Below are 24,664 nucleotides of genomic sequence, written 5' to 3' on the forward strand. Positions count from 1 at the left end.
AAGTATGGATGTTCTCATGGAAGCATTTGTGCATGGAGAAGGAAAATCCATGTTAAGAATAAGTTTAGGGCGCCTGGGTGGCTCAGTGGTTAAGCCGCTGCCTTCAGCTCAGGTCATGATCTCAGGGTCCTGGGATCGAGTCCCGCATTGGGCTCTCTGCTCAGCAAGGAGCCTGCTTCCTCCTCTCTCTCTCTCTGCCTGCCTCTCTGCCTACTTGTGATTTCTCTCTGTCAAATAAATAAATAAATAAAATCTTTAAAAAAAAAAAAAGAATAAGTTTATATTTTAGTGAAGACAAAGTGATGCACTCTCCATGATGAAGGTAATCAACCTGCCAGTGGGAAATCAGTTGATCACCCCAGGAAATGATGCCATAAGGGAGGCCCAATATTGGCTCTGCTTCTGGTAGTTTGGTCACCGAGCAGTGCCTATCGCTAGCCTGGCCTTGAGTGCTCTTCCATCTTGCCAAGCCCATGCATAACCTTGATCCCTGCCACCACGGTCACTGGTTCATGAGTCCACTGGGCAATGCCAGGAGTGGCTGGGGAAAGAGGCTGACTGGTATCCACAGAACATGTCACTCTATCCACTGGATTATTAAAATCCTCCTCTGCTGAGATTACCCTCTGGTGAGGATTCACATGGTACACAAACATCTTCACACTTTTTCCCATTCTCATCCCTCTTCCCCAGACTTCCCTGTTACCACTTTTCTAACCACGTTCCTCCTAAGTCCCTGACCATCCAGCCACACTGTTGGCCACAGCCCATCAATCAGTATGCAGTCACACACCTGGCCATTTCTCCCTCCAAGCAAAATAAACAACCAGGTGCACTGCTTAGAGTTTAACCCACTTGCTTACAGGGATGTCCCAGAGAGGGGCCATATATAGTATGGCAGTTGTCCACTTTGGGTTGGTACCTGTATATCACACAGAAACAGCTGTAAAACCAGGCTTGAGTTTTCTCTTGCTCAGTCAACTAGTCATAGAGAACTCCTCACGAGGCTGTAAGAACAGGCTGGGAAAGAGAAGACAATAAAGCAGGAGAAGAGATCATCGGCATTTGTACCACTTCCTCATACAATGTGCTTGTGCCTTCAGGGTCGATTTCATACCTACAGGGCTCAAGCACAGTCTCACATATACCACTAACCTTTGCAGGCAGGACAGCAAAGGCTGCTTTTACTAATCACCACCACCAACAACAAAAAAGCCTCTTAAATTTAGGGGTCCAAGTTCCCTTATCTTCAGCGGAATCTAGCATATGTTCTTGATCCCATTCCAACCCAGCAATGATCTATTTTTAACCAAATAGACACCGTAGGATTGGAAATTCATTCTGTGTCATAATTTAGCCACTTGCAAAAGGAAGCTCGGCGTTTGGTTTTAGAAAGTCCTGGCCTTGCAGCTAAAGGAAGTAAGGACTTCTTTCAGGAAATTTATAGAAGCTTTCAGGTCATTATGTGTAACTTGAACTGAGAATTTGAAGCCCTGAGCTCATAATTTTTGTCCCCTACTTTTTCCAGTGCAGTAGAAAACAACCAACCAATCCCATTTAATTTCTTACTTTGACTAAAATGTACTGAGGTTGCTAATACTTGGTGACCCAGAGTCTTGCCCTCTGTAGTTGATTACAGATATCTCAATATGGTAATTTTATTAACATTATTGCCACTTCATGCCACTGGAAATAGAGTCAGTCATTAGTGCTTTTAAATCTAATCAGAGAACCAATTCCATAAAATGCAAAAATCAATTCAGAGAACTCATCCTTAAGATTCTTTTCCTCTGAAGGAACCTGGGTGGCTCAGTAGGTTAAGCATCTTACTCTTAATTTGGGCTTGGGTCATGATCTTGGGCTCCTGGGATGGACCCCCATGTCAGACTCTGCTCTCAGCAGGGCAGGAAGTCTGTTTAAGATTCTCTCTTTCCCTCTATCCCTCTCTCTGCTTGATTCTCTCTCTCTAAAATAAATAATCTTAAAAAAAAAAAAAAAGATTCTGTTCCTCTGGAGCCACAGCTTCTGATACCAGCTTCTATATTGGTCACCACTCAACTGGAGAACCAGTAGGCTACACACACACACACACAGAGAGAGAGAGAGAGAGAGAGATCTAGATACAGGTCTAGATATAGATACAGATATAGACATAGACACAGAAGGTTTTATTGCATGGCACTGGCTTGCCCCAGAGTTGGGGCTGGCTCGGCAATTCTGACGTCCACATCATGAGCGTGCTACAGCTCCGTGGGCACAAGATAAAGCTCATTATTCGTAGTTAGGCCTCTCTGCACTCAGAGAAGGCCCACCCCTCTTTTAAAGACCTTCCAATGATTAAGTCAGGCCCACGCAGCATAATCTCTCTGATTAAAATTTAAAGTCAACTAATTAGAGGACTTTTATGATATCTGACAAATCTCTTTTTCAGCGGCACCTAAATTAGTGTCTGCTTAAATAACTTGGAAGAGGTGTATGTTGCTACCACCCTCCAATTCTTACATACTAGAAATGGAATTACAGGGACTTTCGTTCAGTTTTGCCAAGTTGAGATGTCAAAAGCTCCCGCAGAGCTACCAAATGAATGTAAGCAGGAAAGTAACACCTTTGGTTATATTTTTGAAAGAATACTACAGCAGCAGCATAGAAAATTGATTGGTAATTGGGCAGGAAAGCAGGAATTTCAGCTTGATACCATAATAATTCAGGCTAGATTTGATCAAGCCTGAACCAAGGCAGTGACAATAAAAAGGAGAGGTGGGGACGGGTCAGCAGAGAGACTCAGTAGAAATTAATGATTCAATGTGAGAAGTGATAGAGGATTTCCGGGCAACCGAATAAATGTTGGTACCAACCACAGAGATAAGCAGCATAGGAAAAAAAAATCAGATTTGGGGAAAAGATCAATAAATTTGCCTTTACACCTATTTAATGTGCCTATGAGATACCCAGGTGAAGTAAAGATTTCTGTTACAAATCTGTAGTTCAGACAAGTGACAGCTGCAGAGTGGGAGGCAGGAGTATATGCTTGGACAGAAGCCACGGTGAGAATAAGATTGTCCAGAGCAAGTAGAGAGAATGAGAAGCTGAGGAGAGTGCTTGGTTCACAACCCTCTTGTGGCTAAGGTCACAACCTAGTTTTCTATTGATGCTGCACCAAATTACCACACTTTTGGTGGCTTAACCAATACCAACCTATTACCCTGCAGTTCTAAAGGTCAGAGGTCCAAATGGGTCTAGAATCCAGGTGTGGTTAGGGAGGCTTTTCCAGCTTCTAGAGGCTGTCTGTACTCCTTGCCTTGTGGCCTTCCCCCTCCTTCTTCCACTTTTGTGAGGATTCCTATGACTCTACTGGGACCACCCACATAATCCAGGATGATCTTCCTATTTTAAGGTCAGCTGATTAGCAACTTTAATTCCATGGTCAATCTTAATTCCCTTTTGCCATGTGACCCAACATATTACAAGGTTCTGAAGATCAGGACTTAGATGTTTTGGGGACCATTAGTCTGCCTACCACATCTTCCCAGCTCACTCATCACATATGCCTCCAACTATCTTGGCCATTTCTATTTTCTCTGCTGACTCCTCCTCTGCTCAACTTTTAATGTTAAACATTCTCTTTTTCATCTTCAAGTGATTTCATCCATTCCCATGGCTCTGTATGTCATTTAAATGCATTTCTTCTGCTAGAATGTTGTTCTGCTCTTTACTCTATTTTTGGTTTCTCCTTCAAGAGGTCTTCCCTACTCGCTATGTCTATAGTGAGTCTCCCATCATTCACTCTATCTCTTTATGGCACTAATCATAATTTGTAACTGTTTGCTTATTTGTTTACCGAAGATTTCCCCAATTATAACTAAGCTCCAAGAAGACAGGCCTTATCAATATTCTCTTCCATTATACTTATCCCAGTACCTAGTACAAAGCCTAGTGCATAGGAGGCACTCAAAAAACTGTGTAGAATTAAATCAACCAATAAATGAAAGAATAAGCAGATGAGAGAAAGAAGAGCCTTTTAAGGAGGCTATGATACAAAGATCAGGGAAGTAGAAAGAAAATCAGGAGAGAAAAATGTCTCAGAAGCCACAGCTAAAGGAGTGCATTGTCAAAAGATCAAATAACATAAAAAGGTTAAGATGGATCAGGAGAAGAAAATCCCATTGAATCCTGGTCACTTGAGAAATTCCAATATTAAAGACAAGTCAGATTGGAGTAGGCTAAGGAGTATATAGGAAATGAGATAGTAAAGAAACATAAGCTCTTCTGGGGTGACTGGGTGGCTCAGTGGGTTGGGTGTCTGACTCTTGGTTTCAGCTCAGGTCATGATCTCAGGGGCATGAAATCGAGCCCTGTATCAGGTTCCACACTTGGCACAGAGTCTGCTTGAGAGACTCTGCCTCTCCCTCTGCGCACTCTCTTTGTCTCTAGAACAAATAAGTAAAAATCTTTAAACAAACAAACAGACAGACAGACAAACATAAGAAAGAAGGGTATAATTTGCAGGTGTTAGAGGAGAAAACTTAAGATGAACCTGATGTTGATTTTCTCCACTGGAAAAAAAGGACAAGGCCAAAATGTCAAAATCTTGGAGTAGGAGATGAGATGCTAGGTATAGTTTGAGAAGAGAAGTAAAAATGTATAAAAGTTATTGAAGGTATAATAGAAGTGGAAGAAACCAACAGTTTGAAGATTCAACTCAGGATAAAAGTGTTTCACTTTCCTTCAGCGCTTTAATCATAGTAAAGTTCAGCCGGTGCATAAAGGAAATGAAACAATTTCCAAACCCCATGGGAGAAAATGATACAAGGTTTAACGTCTGATCTCTTCAAATCACAGCACTGTAGGAAGGTCACAAGGCAAATGGCCAATACTTGTAGTCTTCCAGTAATGCCTTTAAACCATGAGGGTATTGCCACCACAGAGCCCTAAGAGACTGAGGAAGTACAAAGGACAAATTACAATTACATTGTCAAGAACATGGTTAGAGTCTGAGAGGGTCCAGAAAGGAGATAACAAAGTGAGCTGGGCCTTGAGGAATCCATTCCCCAGTCAGGTGAATTTAGATTCAAGTTACAATTCAGCGAGAATCTTCCTTCTTTGTGCCAGGCACAATCTACTCCCACCACCCCTTAGTAAGAAGAATTACGTTCATTGCGCAAAGGTTAAGTGACATACACAAGGGATACAATTCATCATCCTAGAAATAGTGAGGAATTGATACAATGTTCTTTCCACTCTCCCATTCTGCCAGTTATAACATAAATGGTTATAACATGCAGTCTGAAAGCAGCCTATCAGAAATAAACTATGAATAAAACAGATGCAGAAACACTGATACTGCCTATATTTTTCTACTGCATGCTACTCAGCAACTTTATATATTCTGAGAAATTATGTAGGATTCAGAGATAATTCTGTTTCTGGCCCTGTCAAAGCAGCTGGCGCCCATGTGTCCTGTTCCCTAACACCAATGGAGCCAAGCCACTTCTGAGAAATACTAAGGAATATTTGAGATGACCATGTGGGAGCTGCTACCTACTGATGGCTACCCTCTCAAAGGTAACACACAAGAAAACATGAAGACTGACTGGTATTTATGGTAAACACAACACCACAGTCTGAGAAATCTATTAAGACTGGGGCCACAGATCAACCCTTATCTGAAAAATAAGGCTCACGCAGCAAAAGTTCTATGAGAAACCCAGATCATCAAATTCAACTACATAAACTGAATAGCTCACCCCCTATCAAAAATTCAAAACTAAGAATACAGAATTTATAAACAAGTTGCCATAGGCTAACATGTCACTTGCCATAGATTCAACTTACCTGTGTCAAAGAGTGAAGACAGCTGTAGACTGTCCCTTTTTAGGGAGGCACGTGATGTCCCCCAAGAAAGCCTTCTGGTATGAATTTGAACTGGGGTGGGTTGGTGAGACTTGCTCTGGTTCACAGGAAAATTCACAGTACAAATCCTCAGGGTTTTGGGGACACTTGCGGGACTCATAGCCCCTGAGTTTGAATTCATCATCATGTCCTTTCGGAGTCCTCTGGAGACACCACTGCTCCAGGCGCATTAGATGTGGGAAAGGATGATCCTAATACCTTGCCAAGCCTGAAGATTCTGGAGGATTTTTAAGAGCTCAGAACACAGGCTTACCAGGATTATCCAAGACCTTAGTAACAGACTACTGTCAGGATATACAAAGTACCCTACTTCCCTGGCCTCTATGGGCAACCAACCATGCCACAAAAGATTGCAATGGGTGATATACCTAATAATGGTCATTTCAATATGACAAAAAGTAAAAACTAAAACAAAATGGTAAAGGGGAAACTAGTTAGATAGCATCCTTGATGTTTTACATGTTATCTCATTGAATCCTCCCAATTTTGAGGTATATATACAGTATTTTTATATTAGCAATAACCATCAGTTCCTCTCACAGCCCATTTTTGAGAAGCTATGCCCTAGTTTGGAGATTTAGGGGTTACAATCAATCCCCTCCCTTCACCCTCCCCCAGTAAGCAAACCAGAGTCTCCACAAATCAGAAAATGTAAATCTTTCTAAAAAACAGCCTTATTGAGATATAATTCATCAGTCATACAATTTGCCCATTTAAAGTGTACAATTAAAAAATACATAAATAAAATGTACAATTCAATGGTTTTTGAAAGTCACAGAGGTGTACAACCACCACCACAATAAATTTTAGAATATTTTCCTCCCTCCAAAAGAAACCCCATACTCATTAACAGTTACTCCCATTTCCTGCCCCCAACTCCTACCCATCTCTAAGCAACCACTAATCTACTTTCTCCCTCTATGTGTATTTTCCTATTCTGGACATTTCATATAAATAGAATCACACCATCTTTTGTGACTGTTTTCTTTCACTTAGTATAATTTCTTCAAGGTTCATCCATACTGTAATGTGTGTCAGAACTTCATTCCTTTTATGGTTAATAGTATTCCATTATATGGCTGAACCATATCTTGTTTATCCATTCATCAGTTGATGGACATGTGGCTTGTTTCCACCTTGGGCTATTATGAATAATGCTGCTATGAACATTCGACATAAGTGTTTGTGTGAACACGTATCTTCATTTCTTTTTGATATACAGCTGGTAGTAGAATTGCTGGGTCATATAGTAACTTTATATTGAAACTTTAGAGGAAGTGCCAGGCTATTTCTAAAGTGACTGTGCCATTTTACACTCTCCCCAGCAGGATCTGAAGGTTTCAGTTGTTCCACGTATTAACCAGCGTTTACTACATCTCTTTGATTCTAGCTATTCTAGTATGTATGAAGTGGTATTTCAATGTGGTTTTAACTTTCATTTCCCTGATTCCTAATAATTTGGAGCATCTTTTCATGTGCTTATTAGCTATGTGTATATCTTCTTTGAAGAAATGTCTATTTTAATCCTTGGGCCATTTTTTTTTTAAAGATTTATTTATTTACTTATTTGAAAGAGAAAGACAGTGAAAGAGAGCATGAGAGAGGAGAAGCAGACTCCCCATAGAGCGGGAGCCTGATGTGGGACTTGATCCCAGTACACTGGGATCATGACCTGAGCCGAAGGCAGTTGCTCAACCAACTGAGCCACCCAGGTGCCCCTCCTTGGGCCATTTTTATTAGCACCGCACTCTAACCAACTGAGCTAACCGGCCAGCTCTTGGGCCATTTTTAAATTGTATTGTTTATTTGAGATTCTTGAGACTTCCTGTCTTGAGTTATAGGAATCCTTATATTCTGGATACTAGACCCTTATCAGATAAATTATTTGCAAATATTTTCTCCCATTCTGTGGGTTGTCTTTTCACTCTTTTGATAGTGTCCTTTCATGTCCAAACATTTTTAGTTTTTTTTTTTTTTAAGATTTTATTTATTTATTTATTTGACAGACAGAGATCACAAGTAGGCAGAGAGGCAGGTAGAAAGAGAGAGAGGAGGAAGCAGGCTATCCACGGAGCGGAGAGCCCGATGCGGGGCTCGATCCCAGGACCCTGGGATCATGACCTGAGCCGAAGGCAGAGGCTTTAACCCACTGAGCCACCCAGGCACCCCCAAACATTTTTAGTTTTGATATAATCCAATTTATGTGCTTTTTCTTTACTTTCCTGTGCTTTTGGTATATTTATGAAAGCATTTCTTAATTTGAAGCCATAAAGATTTAGACCTATTTTTCTTTCTGAGAGTTTTATAGTTCTAGTTCTTATGTTTATGTCTTTCAACCATTTTGAATTAATTTTTGTATATAGTGTGAAGTGAAGCTGAAACTCCATTCTTTTACATATGGATATCCATTTGTCCCGGCACCATTGTTGAAAAGACTATTCTTTTCACACTGAATGTTCTCGCATCTTTATAAAAAATAAGTTGACCATAGATGTATGGATTATTTCTGGACTCACAATTGTATTCCATTGAATATACAGGTCTGATCTCATGCCAGAACCACACTGTCTTGATTTCTGTATCTTTGTAGTAAATTTTGAAATCAGGAAGTATGAGCTCTTCAGTGTTGTTTTTCGTGATTGCTTTAGCTATCCTGTGTCTCTGGGATTTCTACATATGAATTTTAGGATCAACTTGTCAATTTCTGAGGAAAAAAAAAAAAACTCCACATATAGCTGGAGTGATGATAGGGACTGTGTTGAATCTCTAGACCAATTTGGGGAGTACTGCCATCTTAACTATATTAAGTTTTTTTGATCTGCAAAAAATAGATGTCCAACTATTTATTTAGGTCCTCTTTAATTTCTTCAGGAGATACAAATCTTGCACAGAAATCATAAATGAGAGACTCTAGGAAAACACTTAGAGAAAAGAAAAAGCTGCCTAAAAACTTTTCAATTTCCTTAAGGCTGAACTACAGATAGTGCATATATATTCCATGAGATTCCTTTGTTTCCTTGTAGTAAATCTGTTATGCCTAATCTGGATTGAATGGGTTTGTACTCTGAGTAATCAAATGACCCTGTGCTAAGATATTACCTATCAAGATATGGAAGACTTTGGAAAGTTCAGAAAGGGTCTAAAAATCAGAGCACTTGTAAATGGCAGGGTTGAAGCTGATAGCAAAATCCATGTTTTTCCCTTCACCATCCTTTAAATTTTTGGATTTAATTGTTTCCCAATGTACCTTTAAGAGTTAGGCCAAACTGCAGACCTACTAAGCAACTATATATTGAATTTCACATCTGCCTTCTTGAGTAATTTTCCTTAAATGGCACTTCTAATTTTACATTTCACTCTCTAACTATGCTAATGCTTATCTTTCGGCTCTAACCCCTAGAGGTTTCCCTTTTTATGATTTTTCTAAGCTAGTCGTTGAAGCCTTGATTCCTCACACTCCAAGGATTATGGGAGAAATTGCTTTATTCTTGAATATTATGCTTCTATTAATATATCCCAACATCATGTTGGCTTTTAATAATAGCACAATTCTATGCTACCTCTCAACTTGCTCCAAAAAATTATGGACATTTGCAAACCCAGCTTTATACCAATCAATATGACAGTGTGGAAAAAAGGAAACACTATCTACACAGTTTCAGCAGACAGATTTTCTTCTCTTCTTTCTTAATAACAGTGGGAAGTCTTCTCTAGTAACAAATAGCATGGAAGAGACAAAGCCCAGGGAGGAGGGGCAGAAGCTGGAGATGGTATATTTTTAGTCATTTGATTAAATTATGGAGATGTGAAGTTGATAATTTATTGAAGGGGTACAGGGAAGTCTATGTAAATGTTTGCAGATGAATAATTAATGTGACTTTCCGACATCACTAGGCCTTTAATTAAAGCCACTGTGAAACAAAGGAAGAACCAAAGAGCATATTATTATAGCAGCTAATTGTAACTTTCCTATCCTAAGTAACATTTGGGAGTCCATGCTTAATTTGCATCTTTAAAGGAAGATAGACCATACCTAGGGTGACAGTTGTTGTTTTTTTTTTTTTTTAATTTCAGTTTAACTACTTCCCTGCAGATCAAAAATCTATTCATATATTTATGAAATCCCTCCTACTAAAATTTTACTCAGGAAGTTTTCTGTTTTACTTGTTGGTTTTGCTTTCTTTAGATGTTCCATTAATTTTCATTTTAAGGCCATATACTGATATCTCTCAACAATCTAAAAAGTAAAATGAATACTCACTTATTTGTGGAGCATAACAAATATCATGGAGGACAAGGGGTGTTAGAGAGGAGAAGGCAGTTGGGGTAAATTGGAAGGGGAGGTGAATCATGAGAGACTATGGACTCTGAAAAACAATCTGAGGGGATTGAAGTGGCGGGGGTGTGGGAGGTTGGAGTACCAGGTGGTGGGTATTATAGAGGGCACGGATTGCATGGAGCACTGAGTGTGGTGAAAAAATAATGAATACTGTTTTTCTGAAAATAAATAAATTGGAAAAAAAATGAATACTCAATTTTTTTATTGTTAATCACTTACTGTGTTATGTCACCAGCTATTGACAATATTTGATGGAACATCTGCTTGCCTATGGGGTTCTCCTTGTCCCTTTCATGTCTTATTCTTTAAAAAAAAAAAAAAAAGATTTATTTATTTATTTGAGAGAGAGAGAGAAAGAGAGAGAGAACATGAGTGGTATGGGCAGTGGAGAGGGACAGAATCTCAAGCAGACTCCACACTGAGCCAGATTTGGGGCTTGATCTGTCTACCCTGAGATCACGACTTCAGCCAAAACCAAGAGTCAGAGGCTTAACTGACTGCACCTCCCAAGAGTCCCGCATGTCTTACTCTTCACTGTAGAGAGCACAAGTAGGCAGAGGGGCAGGGAGAGGGAGAAGCAGGGACCCCACTGACCTGAGCCAGAGGCAGACACAACCAACCGAGCCACCCAGGTGCCCCAGCCCCTCTCCTCTCTATTGCCACTTGTTCTCATGTATTCCTTTTCCCAGGCTATCTCTTTGTACCTTACTTGACTTCTATTCTCATTATCATGACCGTAATACTTGGAGGAACACTGAATCCCTAAGAGCGAGGGGGCTCTGTGCCAACTCCAAAAAGATACTTCTTTGGTAGAGCATTTCATAAATATTAGGTATAAACTAAATATATACAAAGAACTGCTTGATGCCTTACAGTCCTTTTAAAAATCTATTTTCTATCATACACTGGGTTGGAAGTCAGGAGTTCTAGGCCTGGTTTTTAAGTTTTACAAACTGTATGCCCCTGGGCAAAGTACTTTAACCTTGGGGAGTTTCTATGTCCCCTTTTATAAAGTGAGAGTTCCTTAAACTCTCTAAAGTCCGTCTCAGATTTATAATGCCGTTGCTTATCCATACATACTTGTGGAAGGAAGTGGGAAGATCCAATTCTTGGGCCTTCCATAGGCATTTGCTTGGTGGTTCAAATAAATCTGTGTCTGGTGGCATTTCAGGCAGCAAGGAAAGATGTTTGAGGGTAAGAGGTCTCCCCTTATAAGAACACTCGTGGTCTGTGCTGCTGAGGCAAGCTCTGTAAATGGAAGACAGGGAAGAAAAAGGAGAAAGTTTGAGGTCACGGTCCCAATTAAGAGTGAGAGGCTCCAACAAGAGAAATTGTAAAACATGACCTCTTGCTTCCTCCTATGTTATGGGTCATGGAATTATCATCTAGAGTTGAGAACAACTTCCTGCTTTGTCCAGTCTCCCCATATTTAGCACCAATGCTGGAGCAGCCAAGCCGACCTATGAAAATGCCTGCCACTTGTAATTATGTATATAAGCTACTTGCTTTATTTATTCAACCCTCAATTAAGTGCTGTCACTTATAAAAAAATAAATAGTATTATAAAGTATAAATAAAAATTAGTAAGTAAGAAATAGTGGTAGAGTAAAAGTTAGATAAAGTGTGAGGTTAAGGCAGATAATATATGCCATAATATCCTCCAAATTTACTATGGGTCAGCCATAAATATGGCTCTGAGCTTCCTGGCAGGCAATGTAAAGAGGAACATAATCAGTTATAAAATACAGAGTCCTTAAAAGGTAAACAAAACAATAGTTTAGGAGCAGCCTAACTATTCCAGGTACCAAGAACAGAGAGAAATTTCTTCCTTGAGTACTCATACATAACGTAATATATAATGTATTAAATCATATCTTCAAAAGCATTTTTACAGTTAATACAATAATACATTTTATGGGAATATGCCTCATCTATCCTTCAACAGTTGTATACTTTAATGCCAAAGTTCAAAGCTTACCACTTATTTTTAAATTTCATGAAGTATAATAGTAATCATGTTCATCATTAAATATTTCAGATTAGTTGATGTCACTATAGGTTTCACTGATTAAAATATGAAGTTCTGTTCATCTACATTTAGTTTTCTGAGTTTGTTTAAATATTTATGTCAATAAAGAACTAAATTTTACTGAAATCCTAAAAGAAGGTTCTGGGAGGCATAAGTAACTTTCTCTGAAAATATCAATTTAGCATGCTTCTGTGACTAGAATTACACAGAAAAGCAGGGTTTTCAGAAATAAATAAACAACCAACCCTGTCTCAAAAGGGGTATAAAGAGAGAGAGAAGGAGAGAAGGAAGTAAACCATAAGATACTCTTAACTGTAGAGGGGTGCCTGGGTGGCTCAGTTAAGTGTCTGCCTTTGGCCCAGGTCATGATCCCAGCGTCCTAGGACTGAGCCCCACATTAGGCTTCCTGCTAAGCAGGGAGTCTGCTTGTCCCTCTCCCTCTGCTGCTCCTCTGTTCCTGCACTCTAGTGCGTGTGCACGCACACTCTTTCTCTCTCTCTCTCAAATAAATAACTAAAATCTTTTAAAAAAAAGAGAGAGAGAGAGACTCTTAACTATAGAGAACGAACTGAGGGTTGCTGGAGGGGAGGCAGGTGGGGGATGGGCTGCTTGGGAGACGGGGATTAAGGAAGGTACTTGCGATTAGCGCTGGATGTTGTATACAAGTGGACGAATCACTAAATTCTACACCTGACACCAATTTACCATATATGTTAACTAACTAAAGCTTAAATAAAAACTTGAAATTTAAGAAGAAAGAAATTAGGAAAGAATAGTACCAGGTAAGGGTTACACAGCTTCAAAATCAACCATTAGGGTTATGTTTTTAAGACAAAGTTTTAACCAAGCACCCTAAATTGACAACTTAAATACAATGTGGCACTATATGCTCTGTATTCTTTCATGGATCGCCCCCAGTTAGCCTCATGGACTATTTCTATTTAGTTTATTCCCAATTCCTTGGTCTGTTCAGGCTACTAAAACAAAATACCAGAGACCAGGTGGCTTATAAAGAACAGGATTTTATTTCTCACAGTTCTGGGGGCTGGGAAGTCCAAGATCAAAGTGCCGGCAGATGAAGTGTCTGGTGAGAGCTCACTTCCTCCTAGAATACTATCTTCTCATTATGACCTTGCATGGTAGATGGGGCAAGGATCTCTCTGGGGCCTCTCTTTTATGGCCTTCATGACCTTATCACCTCCTGAAAGGCTCCACCTCCTAACATCATCACCTTGGGGGTCAGGATTTTAACAAATGAATTTGGGGGGGGCGACAAAAACATTCAAACCATTGCATATACATATACACATTGTATACAGATACACATATACACACATACATAATACATAATATCACAAAGATAATATTAAAAATGGAAATAACAAAGAATGGTCTATCACACAATTCACAACTAAATGTCTTAACGTTACACAAGAAATGGAGGATTGCTAAGCTTCCCTATTGCAAAGCTCAGTTATGTCACCTTGAATCACTAGCACTGGACTTTTTTGTATACGCTTCCCAGGGATTACACTTCATCAGTTCCGTGTCAATGGAGTAACTCAGACAGACCAAACACAGTACTGTGAAGTGCTTCCTGCAGAAGCTGTTGTCTTCATATATTCAGATTTCTGAAGGCTTCTGTCACCTGACTATTATTTATTTATTTTATTCAATTCTATCCTATTTTTGTTGTTATTTATTTTTTCATCTATTTATTTATTTATTTATATTAGCCCCCATACAGTACATTATTAGTTTTTGATGTAGTGTTCCATGATTCATTGTTTGCATGTAACCCAGCGTTCCATGCAATACACACCCTCCTTAATACCTATCACTGGGCTATCCCAACCCACCACCCCCCTCCCCTCTGAAACCCTCAGCTTGTTTCCTGTAGTCCATAGTGTCTCATGATTTGTCTCCCCCTCTGATTTCCTCCCATTTATTTTTCCCTTCCTTCTCCTAATGTCCTCCATGCCATTCCTTACGTTCCACATATAAGTGAAACCATATGATAATTGTCTTTCTCTGCTTGACTTATTTCACTCAGCATAATCTCCTCCAGTTCCACCCATTTGATGTAAATGGTGGGTATTCATCCTTTCTGAAGGCTGAATAATATTCCATTGTATTTATGGGCCACATCTTTATTCATTCATCTGTTGAAGGGCATCTAGACTCCTTCCACAGTTTGGCTATTGGGAACGCTGCTGCTATGAACATGGGGGTGCATATGGCCCTTCTTTTCATTACATCTGTATCTTTGGGGTAAATACCCAGTAGTGCAATTGCTGGGTCATAGGATACCTCTATTTTGAACTTTTTGAGGAGCCTCCACAGTGTTTTCCAAAGTGGCTTCACCAACTTACATTCCCACCACCAGGGCAGAAGGGTTCCCCTTTTCCACATCCTCTCCAACGTTCATTGTTTCTTGTCTTGTCAATTTTTGCCATTCCAACTGGTATCAGGTGGTATCTCAATGTGGATTTGATTTGAATTTCTCTGATGGCTAGTGATGTCACTAAACTCTTAAACTTACCCTGGTTGACCCTACTGGTCAGGAAAAACTTCAGTTATTAAATGACTCTACCTGTCTACATTTTTCTAAATATGTCTCCTCAAGTGAAGAAATCAAAAGCAAACATAAAATATTGGGAATACACCAAAATAAAAAGCTTTTGCACAGTGAAGAAAACTAATTACAAATTGAAAAGGCAGGGACACCCAGATGGCTCAGTTGGTTCAAGCAGCCCACTCTTGATTTTGGCTCAGGTCATGATTGCAGGGGTGCAGGATCAGCTTGGGATTCTCTCTGTCCTTCTGCTCCTCCTCTACCCACCCATGCCCATGTACACACACTTCCTCTCTCTCTCTCCCTCTCTCAAAAAGAAAAGAAAATATAAGGCAACCTGTTGAATGAGAACAGATATTTGCAAATTATTTATTTGATAAGGGGCTAATAATACCCAAAATATATAAAGAACTTATATAACGCAACATCAAAAAAGCAAATAATCCAATTAAAAATGGACAAAGAACCTAAAAAGACATTTTTTCAAAGAAGACATACAGATGGCCAACAGACACATGAAAAGGTACTCAACATCACTCATCATCAGGGGTATGCAAATAAAACACACAACAAGATATCACCTTAAATCTGTCAAAATGGCTAGAGTCAAAAACATAAGAAATAAAAAGCATTGGCAAAGATATGGAGAGAAGCGAGTCCTTGTGCACTGTTGGTGGGAATATAAATTGGTGCAGCCACTATGGAAAACAGTATGGAGGTTCCTCAAAAAAATTAAAAATAGAAATATTATATGATCCAGGAACTCCACTAATGGGTTTACCCAAAGAAAATGAAAACACCATTTGAAAAGATACATACACCCTCATGTTTATTGCAGCATTATTTACAATAGCCAAGATATGGAAGAAAACCAAGTGACTATCAATAAGTGAATGGATAAAGAAGATGTTTATCAATGGAATGTATATGTGTGTTTGTGTATACATGTATACATGTATACACACATACATATACAGAGTGAAGTATTACTCAGCCATAAAAATGGGTAAGATCTTATCATTTTTTATAGCATGGGTGGACAGAGATGGTATTACGCTAAGAAGTAAAACAAGTCAGACAGAGAAAGACAAATACCATATGACTTCACTTTTATTTGGAATCGAAAACAAATGAATAATAAGCAAAAAACAGAAACAGACCCATAAATACAGAGAACAAACTGATGGTTGCCAGAAGGGTGAGGGATAGGAGGATGGGCAAAATGGGTAAAAAGGATTGGGAGGTACAGGGTTCCAGTTATGGAATGAATAAGTCATGGGATGAAAGGTACAGTATAGGGAATATAATTAATGGTATTGTCCTTAGTGTTATATGGTGACAGAGGGTAGCTACACTTGTGGTGAGCGTAGTACAACATATACACTTATAAATCACTGTTGTACACCTGAAACTAATGCAACATTTTATATCAACTACACTTCAACTTAAATAAAGCTAACTAAAAAAAGTTTAGCTTCTGAATTGATATGTGCCATAAGTGTAAAATATACACAGGACTTCAAAGACTTAGTATGAAAAAAGGTAAAATATTTCATTGCTAATTTTTAAATATTGATTATATGCTACAGTTAAAATATTTTGGATAGACTGGGTTAAATAAGATATGTTATTAAAATTTTTAAAAATAAGGAGATTTGTGAAATTAAAGCAAACAAACTTCTGAAACCTCCTTAACTAAAAGTTTAGGAAATTAGCACTTCATGTAAAAATGAGCTAAGAAAAAGTATCAAAGTAAACCCCCCCAAAATTAATTAAAAATGACAGAAGTTGAATCAATCTCTCTTTCTCTCTCTCTCTCTCTCTCTCTCTCACACACACACACACACACACACACACACTTCACATTATGGTTTCTCAGGTCTGAGAATAAGAAGTCTTTCTTTTAGCTGCTACCTCTCCTTCACACTAAGAACCATGAACTCATAAAGATCTACTGCAAAGAGGGTGCACAAACTCACTTTTTCCAAGAATTGAACTCATGAACCAAGTAGAGCTATAAAGGTCAGAAAATGCAAGATTGGTAAAGCCTTCACAGGATAAACTTGCGTATGCGATCTTCTCGTCAGCCTAGAAAATCCATGTTCATTCCTCAAGTCTCAGTTTACTTCCCCAATAGATAATACAATCAGAAATTTTGAAAGGTCTGGGATTTTACCCTACTTACAAGCTAAGAAGTTAGCTTCCTACATTTCGTGTCAAAAGACATGATATTGTTGGATCAGAGACAGAGGGCTTTGTTACTTATAGCAAAGTAGAGCCAAAACTTCCCATCTGTGCCAGTTCCTTGGGTCCTCCAAGTCTCGCAGGGGTGACACAGATGGGGCTAGAAAGTTGTCTATGTATGCAGTGGGTTGTATTAAGGAGAGAAACACTTAACTTGGAGATTCACCACTTTTATAGCAAGAAGTAAGCTATTCTTTGGAGAAAACATTACATTATGCTTGGGGTTGCTCACTGCAAATCCAACTCTGAGCAATCAACCAAGTAAAGAAAACTTGGGCCTATATTCTTGGCATAGCCAGCAGAAATATGCAGGAGCTCATGGGAACAGCCTCTGATAACCATCTTTATTTTTCATTTATATCATATTGTGCTTTAACTATTCATTTATATTTCCTTCTTTTTAAGCATATTTGAGCTCCTTGAGGACAGGGGCAGTTTGGTTTATACATTTTTCATCTCTACCTAGCTCATGTTTAGTACTTAATAGGGGCTCACCAAATAAACAATGGGTGTACTGACTAAAATCTACCCTGGTTAGTGACTTTTCTTTCAAGTATTCTTCTTGGTGGGAGAGTGCCTTTTTTTTTTTTTTAAGATTTTATTTATTTATTTGACAGAGAGAACTCACAAGTAGACAGAGAGACAGGCAGAGGCGGGGGGGGGGGGAGCAGGCTCCCTGCTGAGCAGAGAGCCCGATGTGGGGCTCAATCCCAGGACCCTGGGATCATGACCTGAGCTGAAAGCAGAGGCTTTAACCCACTGCCAACCAGGCACCCCTCCTCAAGGCTTTCTTGACTGGCCTACTCTCGTGGTTCAGGCTCTGTATCATATGTGTGGATACAGGCTAAACAGTTGTGACTCAAATGGAACATATATGTAGCTTTAACTTCTTAAAAGGAAATGCAATCTTTATTATGACAATAAAGTCCAAAAATTCTAAAGATTCTTTAAATGTAAGAGACAACTAGACTATACTCCCCGCCCCTGAATGAGATTCTTCCTCCCCCTTTGGTTCTTCCTGCTGATTACTAATGCCATCATTGTATTTGGGAACAAACTGATGGTTGCCGGTTGCAACTGTGAAGCTGCACTACTTTGCATTTAACTATCTACTGCATACTGTGCAAATGTGTCTTTATGTCCAGCAGCTCAGGAAGACTGGACATTCATGCTGATACTAGATGCCAAGGCATATCAAAAGGGAAAAGAAACAGAGAGAGGAACACAGACCTTGATTGGCTTTCATCAGTTGTAACTTACTGTCTGTCTTGCAAGCCCCATTTTATCGCAGTAGGGCCTTAAGCAGGGAGCCTGGCCATGGAGTTTCTCTTTTTTTTTTTTAAGATTGTATGTATGTATATATGTATGTATGTATTTATGAGAGAGAGAGCACACAATTGAGGGTAGGGGCAGAGGGAGAGAGAGAGTCTTAAGTGGATTCCATACTGAGCATAGAGCCTGACAGGGGGCTCCATCTCACGACCCTGAGATCATGACGCAGGCTGAAATCAAGAGTCAGACATTAACGACTGAGCTACCCAGGCGCCCCATGGATTTCCTCTTTTTAATCCACTGAGCTTTACTCCTTCTAATCCATACCATACGGTCTTCTACACCAGGAGTCTCAGATATGTTAGACAAGCATTTTGTCACAAGGTCTGCATTCTCACACTTTTTGAGCCACGTCTTTGTCATGCAGCAATCTCTCTGACGCTTCCACATCCCTACTCCACTTTTAAGGGTGATTACATTGTACCTAATTTGTCTCAGCCATTTCCGACTGCTATAACAAGACACCACAGACTAGGGTTGCTTAAAGAACATTTATTTTCTCACAGTTCTGGAGCCTGGAAGCCCACCATTAAGGTGCCAGCACAGTCGAGTTCTCATGAGAGCTCTCTTCCTCGCTTGCAGACAGTGGTCTTCTCACTCTATGGTCACATGGCCTTCCTCCTATGTGTTATGTGCTTGCAGAGAAAGAGAAAATTCTCTCCCTCTTGCTCTTGTTATACTAGCACTAATCCTATCATGAGGGCCTTGTTCCCACAGCCTAATCCAAACCCACATGTCACCTAAAGACTCCACCCCCAAATACCATCACATTAGGGGGTAAGGCTTCAACGTATGACTTTGGAAGGACACAAGTATTCCAGTAACACTACTGGATAATTCAGGATAATCTCCCATTTTAAAGTCAGCTGATTAACAAACTTAATTCCATCTGCAAACTTAATATCATCTGCAAGCTTAATTCCCCTTTGACATATAACCTAACATTCACAGGTTCCAGGGATTGGAATGTAGGCATCTTTGGGGGAACATTATTCTGTCTATCACAATGACTTTCTCAAAAGAAATCAACTCGTAAATAGCAGGCAAGAGCTAGAAAGTATTAGAGGGGTATGAATCACTACTTCTGATGTTTCCTTTCCAGAAGGATCTTACTGATTTTAATTACTGGTTTCTCTCTGCTCAGAAGATGTAAGGTGATTTATCTGAGTGGTGAATTTGGGAAGAATAAACTGGTCAGTCTTGGCTCAGAGCCTTCCTCCTTCTTTCTGGGAGTGAGGTGCTTATGGGAAGCACTCACTTCACTGCTCATCTGGGGACTGTGTCCCTGCTGGGGGCAGGTGCTGAGTAGAAAGTTGAGGTGAGATATACCCTAAGCCTGGGCTCATGAACTGGGGAGGGGTAAGTGGGGAAGACTGCTAATTCTGTGGCTCAATATCAGTAAGCCCATTTGGCTAAACAAACCTAAAACAAAATCCTCCAATTCGGCTTATAATATTATAATACAGGTAATACAGGTAATATTTTGCCCCCATCTCCCAAGTCTTCAATTTATTCTTAAACTGATCAGAATCTAGTTGAGAAAGAAGAATCCTTTTATTGACACTTTGTCATAGACCCCAAGAAGAAGCACTTAAGTCATGATACTGTTTATTTCCCCAGGATATCTCATTTCTCCATAAGTAACTGTTTTTTTGAGAACAGAGCTTACATGGGAAAGAGTGGACTATAGGTGTTGTATTAAGACTGCCTCCATTCAAGAAAGGGGAACCCTCCCACACTGTTGGTAGAAAGGCAAGCTGGTGCAGCCACTCTGGAAAACAGTATGAAGGTTCCTCAAAAAGTTTAAAATAGAGCTACCCTGCGACCCAGCAATTGCACTACTGGGTATTTACTCCAAAGATACAAATGTAGTGATCTGAAGGGGCACATGCACCCCAGTGTTTATGGCAGGAATATCCACAATAGCCAAAATGGAAAAGAGCCTATGGAAAAATGGAAAAGGCTCTATGGAAAGAGCCCAGATGTCCACCTACAGATGAATGGATAAAGAAGATGTGGTATATATATACAATGGAATATTAAGCAGCCATCAAAAAAATGAAATCTTGCCATTTGCAACAATGTGGATAGAACTAGAGGGTATTATGCTGAGTGAAATAAGGCAGAGAAAGACAATTATCATATGATCTCACTGATATTAGGAAATTGAGAAATAAAATACAGGATCATAGGGGGAAGGGAAGGAAAGTGAAACGGGACAAAACCAAAGAAAGAGACAAACCATAAGAGACTCTTAATCTCAGGAAACAAACCGAGGGTTGCTGGAATGGAGGAGGGACTTAAAAAATATATGATGCTTGCAAGGTACTTAACCTCTTATACCTCTACCTCCCACCCGTAAAACAATACTGGTTATTACTTCTTAGAGGTTTGTGTAGTAAGTGAGATGAAAGAAATAAAGCAACTTATAACAGTGCCCAGTGCATCGTATGCATTCGATGCATGCTATTTATTATTATGTCTTATACATATCTGGATCCCCTATTTTATTTAGCATAGGAATACTCAAAAAAATTTTTAAACAAAATAGGGTTCTTTGCAGCAAGGACTATATGTTATTTAGCTTTGTATTCGCAGGAAAAGCACAGGGCCTAGCACAGAATAGAGCTTAATTCACGTTTGCTGCATGAGAAAAGAAGTTGAAAACTGATGTAAGAAAATTGTTCTGCCATTTTGCTTTATTAAACTTAATGGCTAAAACTAGGGCTTAATTTCTACCTGGTCAGAAAGTCAACAAAATATATGCTTTTTAAATTAGTGACAAATTTGCATTTTGTCCAATTTTACTTTGAAAACTGTACTCCAAAGCATTTTTAATGATCGCCTGATGAAATAATGAGTCATTGCTGCTCTCTAGTGGAAGAAGACAAGTTGTGCAATATAGGTATTACCCTTAGCTAAGTGACTTCTTTAAAAATCACTTTTCTACTCAAATATTTCTTTCAAATACTTTTACACATTTTCAAAAACTGTCCCAAAACCTGCATTAATATTTCTGGTAACAAATTTGTTTGCATTCCCAGGTCTCTTTGGGAAATCAGTCATATCGAATACAATGTCTCACTTTTTAAAAATCTACACCAATTGTAATAAATTGCGACATAAATAGACATGTGGAAATTGCAACCAAAAAAAGGTCACAGTGGAGAATGCCATTTAGAAGTACAGCAAGTCTCCAGGGTACTTCTGTTGTGCTATTACTTAATTATTTGTGGTTAATCCCTCTGGTTTCTAACCAGTTTTCAAGCCACTTTCAGACCACTAAAGGGGGTCACAAATTTCTGATGCACCTGGGGCATCATCTCTGAGCCTATAGAATGTGCAGAAGTTGGGGAAGAGAAGGTTGGAGGAATATACCAAAATGAAAAAGACACAATCTCTCTATATAAAGAAGAAGGTACATGCCACAAACACCACTAACTAAAAAGGAAAGCAAACTACTGTCAGAACACTTTTCTATTGATGGCCCAAACTCCAAGACATGGGGGAAAAGGGAAGATTTGCTTTAGAAAGCCAGATGGTAAATGAATGGGCTCTTAAAGATGGATAAATCTTTAATAAAAATAAACAAAGGAAAAGTTATTTCAGAGTGAAAAAGTACAGATGAATTTTGGAAACAATGATTAGTCAAGTATGGTGGCAGTGGCAGGTGTATTCAGAAATAAAATCAGAAACAAAGACTAGTTACAAATCATGGAGGTCTTGAATGCCACACAGGAATTCTGAACTTTGACCTACCTGCTTTGAACAGTTATTGAAAATTTTGTGAGAGGTCACAGTAAGATCCACATTTTTAGAAAGTAACATTTACTAGAACTCAGAAGATAAACTGAACAGAGAAAGGCTAACATCGTGATCAGTTTGAAGGCTACTGCTAGCGCCCAGGCGAGAGAATCTGAACTCCAGCTATAACAGTGGCAATAGAGGAAAAACACCAATGTGTTTCAAAGAAAAACCAGTCATTCAACAGTGGCCTGATGCAGGGTATGAGGTAGGAGAGTATAATTAAAATAAGAGAGAATAAAGAAATCTTTGCCTCTTGAGTCTAGGCAGCTAAAGAGACATTAAAGCCAATGAGACAGAGACAGTCTGACATTCTCATTCGTTGTCTATTTGCTACATGTGGTTAAAAGAGTGGTGTTGGGACACCTGGGTGGCTCAGTGGGTTAAAGCCTCTGCCTTTGGCTCAGGTCATGATCCCAGGGTCCTGGGATGGAGCCCTGCATCGGGCTCTCTGCTCAGTGGGGAGCCTACTTCCTCCTCTCTCTCTCTCTGCCTGCCTCTCAGCCTACTTGTGGTCTCTACCAAATAAAAAAATAAAATCTTAAAAAAAAAAAAAAAAAGACAGTGGTGTCCTAGTATCCACCACTTAGGTGTGTTATAATTTATTATCTTTTAAATAAGGAAGAAAGGGGAGATCAAAAATATGTAAGTTCATAATCCAACTTTTAAAAATTTTTAATAAGAATCTAAATCACATAATGCCTCTACCATTAGGATTTTCATTGGTAAAATAAAATGATGAAACCATGCTTCATCATTTCTAAGGTCCATTTTAAGATTTAAATTTTATTATTCTTTTCTCCTAATTGCTTTAATTAGTTAATCGTGAATATGTGTTTGAGTTGACAGCCAGTGTACACATGATATTCTAGACAATCCTAAGTTTATAAAAAACAGGGAAACTGTCCACAAAGAGGTGAAAACATGTCATAGGAAGGTGGAAAGGCATAAGGTAACAGAATCCTACAGAGGAAGAGGAAGGCTAAAGCCCAAGGGTCCCACCTTGAGAAACGGGACAAGCACCCATCCAGTGCCCCAAGCCAGAAGAAACCTACATGTTAGCTTTAACACCTTCTCCTCAATACCCATCATTCCAACTGACAACACTTCTAACCCATTTGCTTCTCTCCATCCCCACCGCCATCTCTGTAACTCAGGTCACCATCCTCTCTTACACAAATAACGTAAATAGCCTCTTTTTAAAAAAAAAAAAAAAAAAAAGTTGGGCGCCTGGGTGGCTCAGTTGGTTGGATGACTGCCTTCGGCTCAGGTCATGATCCTGGAGTCCCGGGATCGAGTCCCACATCGGGCTCCCAGCTCCATGGGGAGTCTGCTTCTCCCTCTGACCTTCTTCTCGCTCATGTTCTCTCTCACTGTCTCTCTCTCAAATAAATAGGTGGAATCTTTAAAAAAAAAAAAGTTACTTTTTAAAAGTAACAGTACCAAATGCATGATTCAAAAAAATGTATGATACAAAATCTTAAGATTACCATGATGTGTATTATAAACATTTTCTTTCACCCCGACCCTCAGGGTCACAGTTCCCTTAATAAAAGGAAACCAAGCTAACCAAAGTTTTGTGTGTCCTCCAAGATACATTTTAAATATATACAAGCAGCACATATATATTGGTTTTCCTTCCCCATTCTATTCACTCGGTACCTTGTTTTGCCACTTCAGAATACATTTTGGAGATGATCTCATATAAATACATAGAAAGCTCACTCTTTATAACACTGCAATGTATGGACATACCGTATGTTAAATACATGTGTATGCTATTGAGATACTCTATAAGTATGTTACCCCCAACTTTCTGCTTACACAAAGCAACAATGTTGCAATGAATATCTTTTCACTCACTTTCTCACAGTTGCAATTATACCTGTGGGCTTACTATGTTTATAATATATTTAATCTTCTGTTTCTATGAATTAAATGATTCAATGCTTACATTATTTTATTTCTACTTCCTTTATACTCCTCTCTGCACTCCAACACCTAATTTTCATGGATTATAAGATTTCTTTTAGTACTTATCTTTCAAGTTTTAAATATATATTTCTATTTCATTCATTAGCTTTAACTTCTGGCTTCCGAATATTAAAAGGTGCTTAAGTTACTTTCCATTTTTCCTCCTGCTTCTCATATTTTATCTGTTCTATCATTTCCACCTGTCCAAGTTTATAAAATAGATTCCATTCTAACCATAACTCCCACTTTTACTTCCATCTCGAGCCTACATTTACTCATACTGCTACCTCGCTCCACTCCTTCTGTCACAGTTTTTCCGTTCATCCAAGTTGTTCAAGTTTTGCTGTTAGAATCTTGAGGAAATATCTGGGTGACTGGGGGGTTCAGTTCGTTAAGTGTCTACCTTTGGCTCAGGTCATGATCTCAGCATCCTGGGGTCAAGCCCCCTTGAGTCTGC

At 39.1% G+C, this 24,664-nt stretch overlaps 1 long non-coding RNA gene across 3 annotated transcripts in view; it reads right to left on the reverse strand.

Annotated features, from left to right (window-relative positions):
* Nucleotides 1–841: 841 nt before the first annotated feature.
* Nucleotides 842–24,664, reverse strand: part of LOC309842070 — a 57,980-nt gene continuing 34,157 nt past the window's right edge. For 2 of the 3 annotated variants that reach the window (XR_014299476.1, XR_014299477.1), the window contains 2 exons: nt 11,330–11,497; nt 10,435–10,552 (listed from right to left, as the gene is read on the reverse strand). This is a non-coding gene — a long non-coding RNA (uncharacterized lncRNA). Of the gene's footprint in view, nt 1,021–10,434; nt 10,553–11,329; nt 11,498–24,664 lie in introns of those variants that run through there. The other variant, XR_014299475.1, reaches the window with a different exon arrangement.

Source organism: Mustela nivalis, assembly GCF_964662115.1.
Source record: "Mustela nivalis genome assembly, chromosome: 1".
Classification (NCBI taxonomy): Eukaryota; Metazoa; Chordata; class Mammalia; order Carnivora; family Mustelidae; genus Mustela; species Mustela nivalis.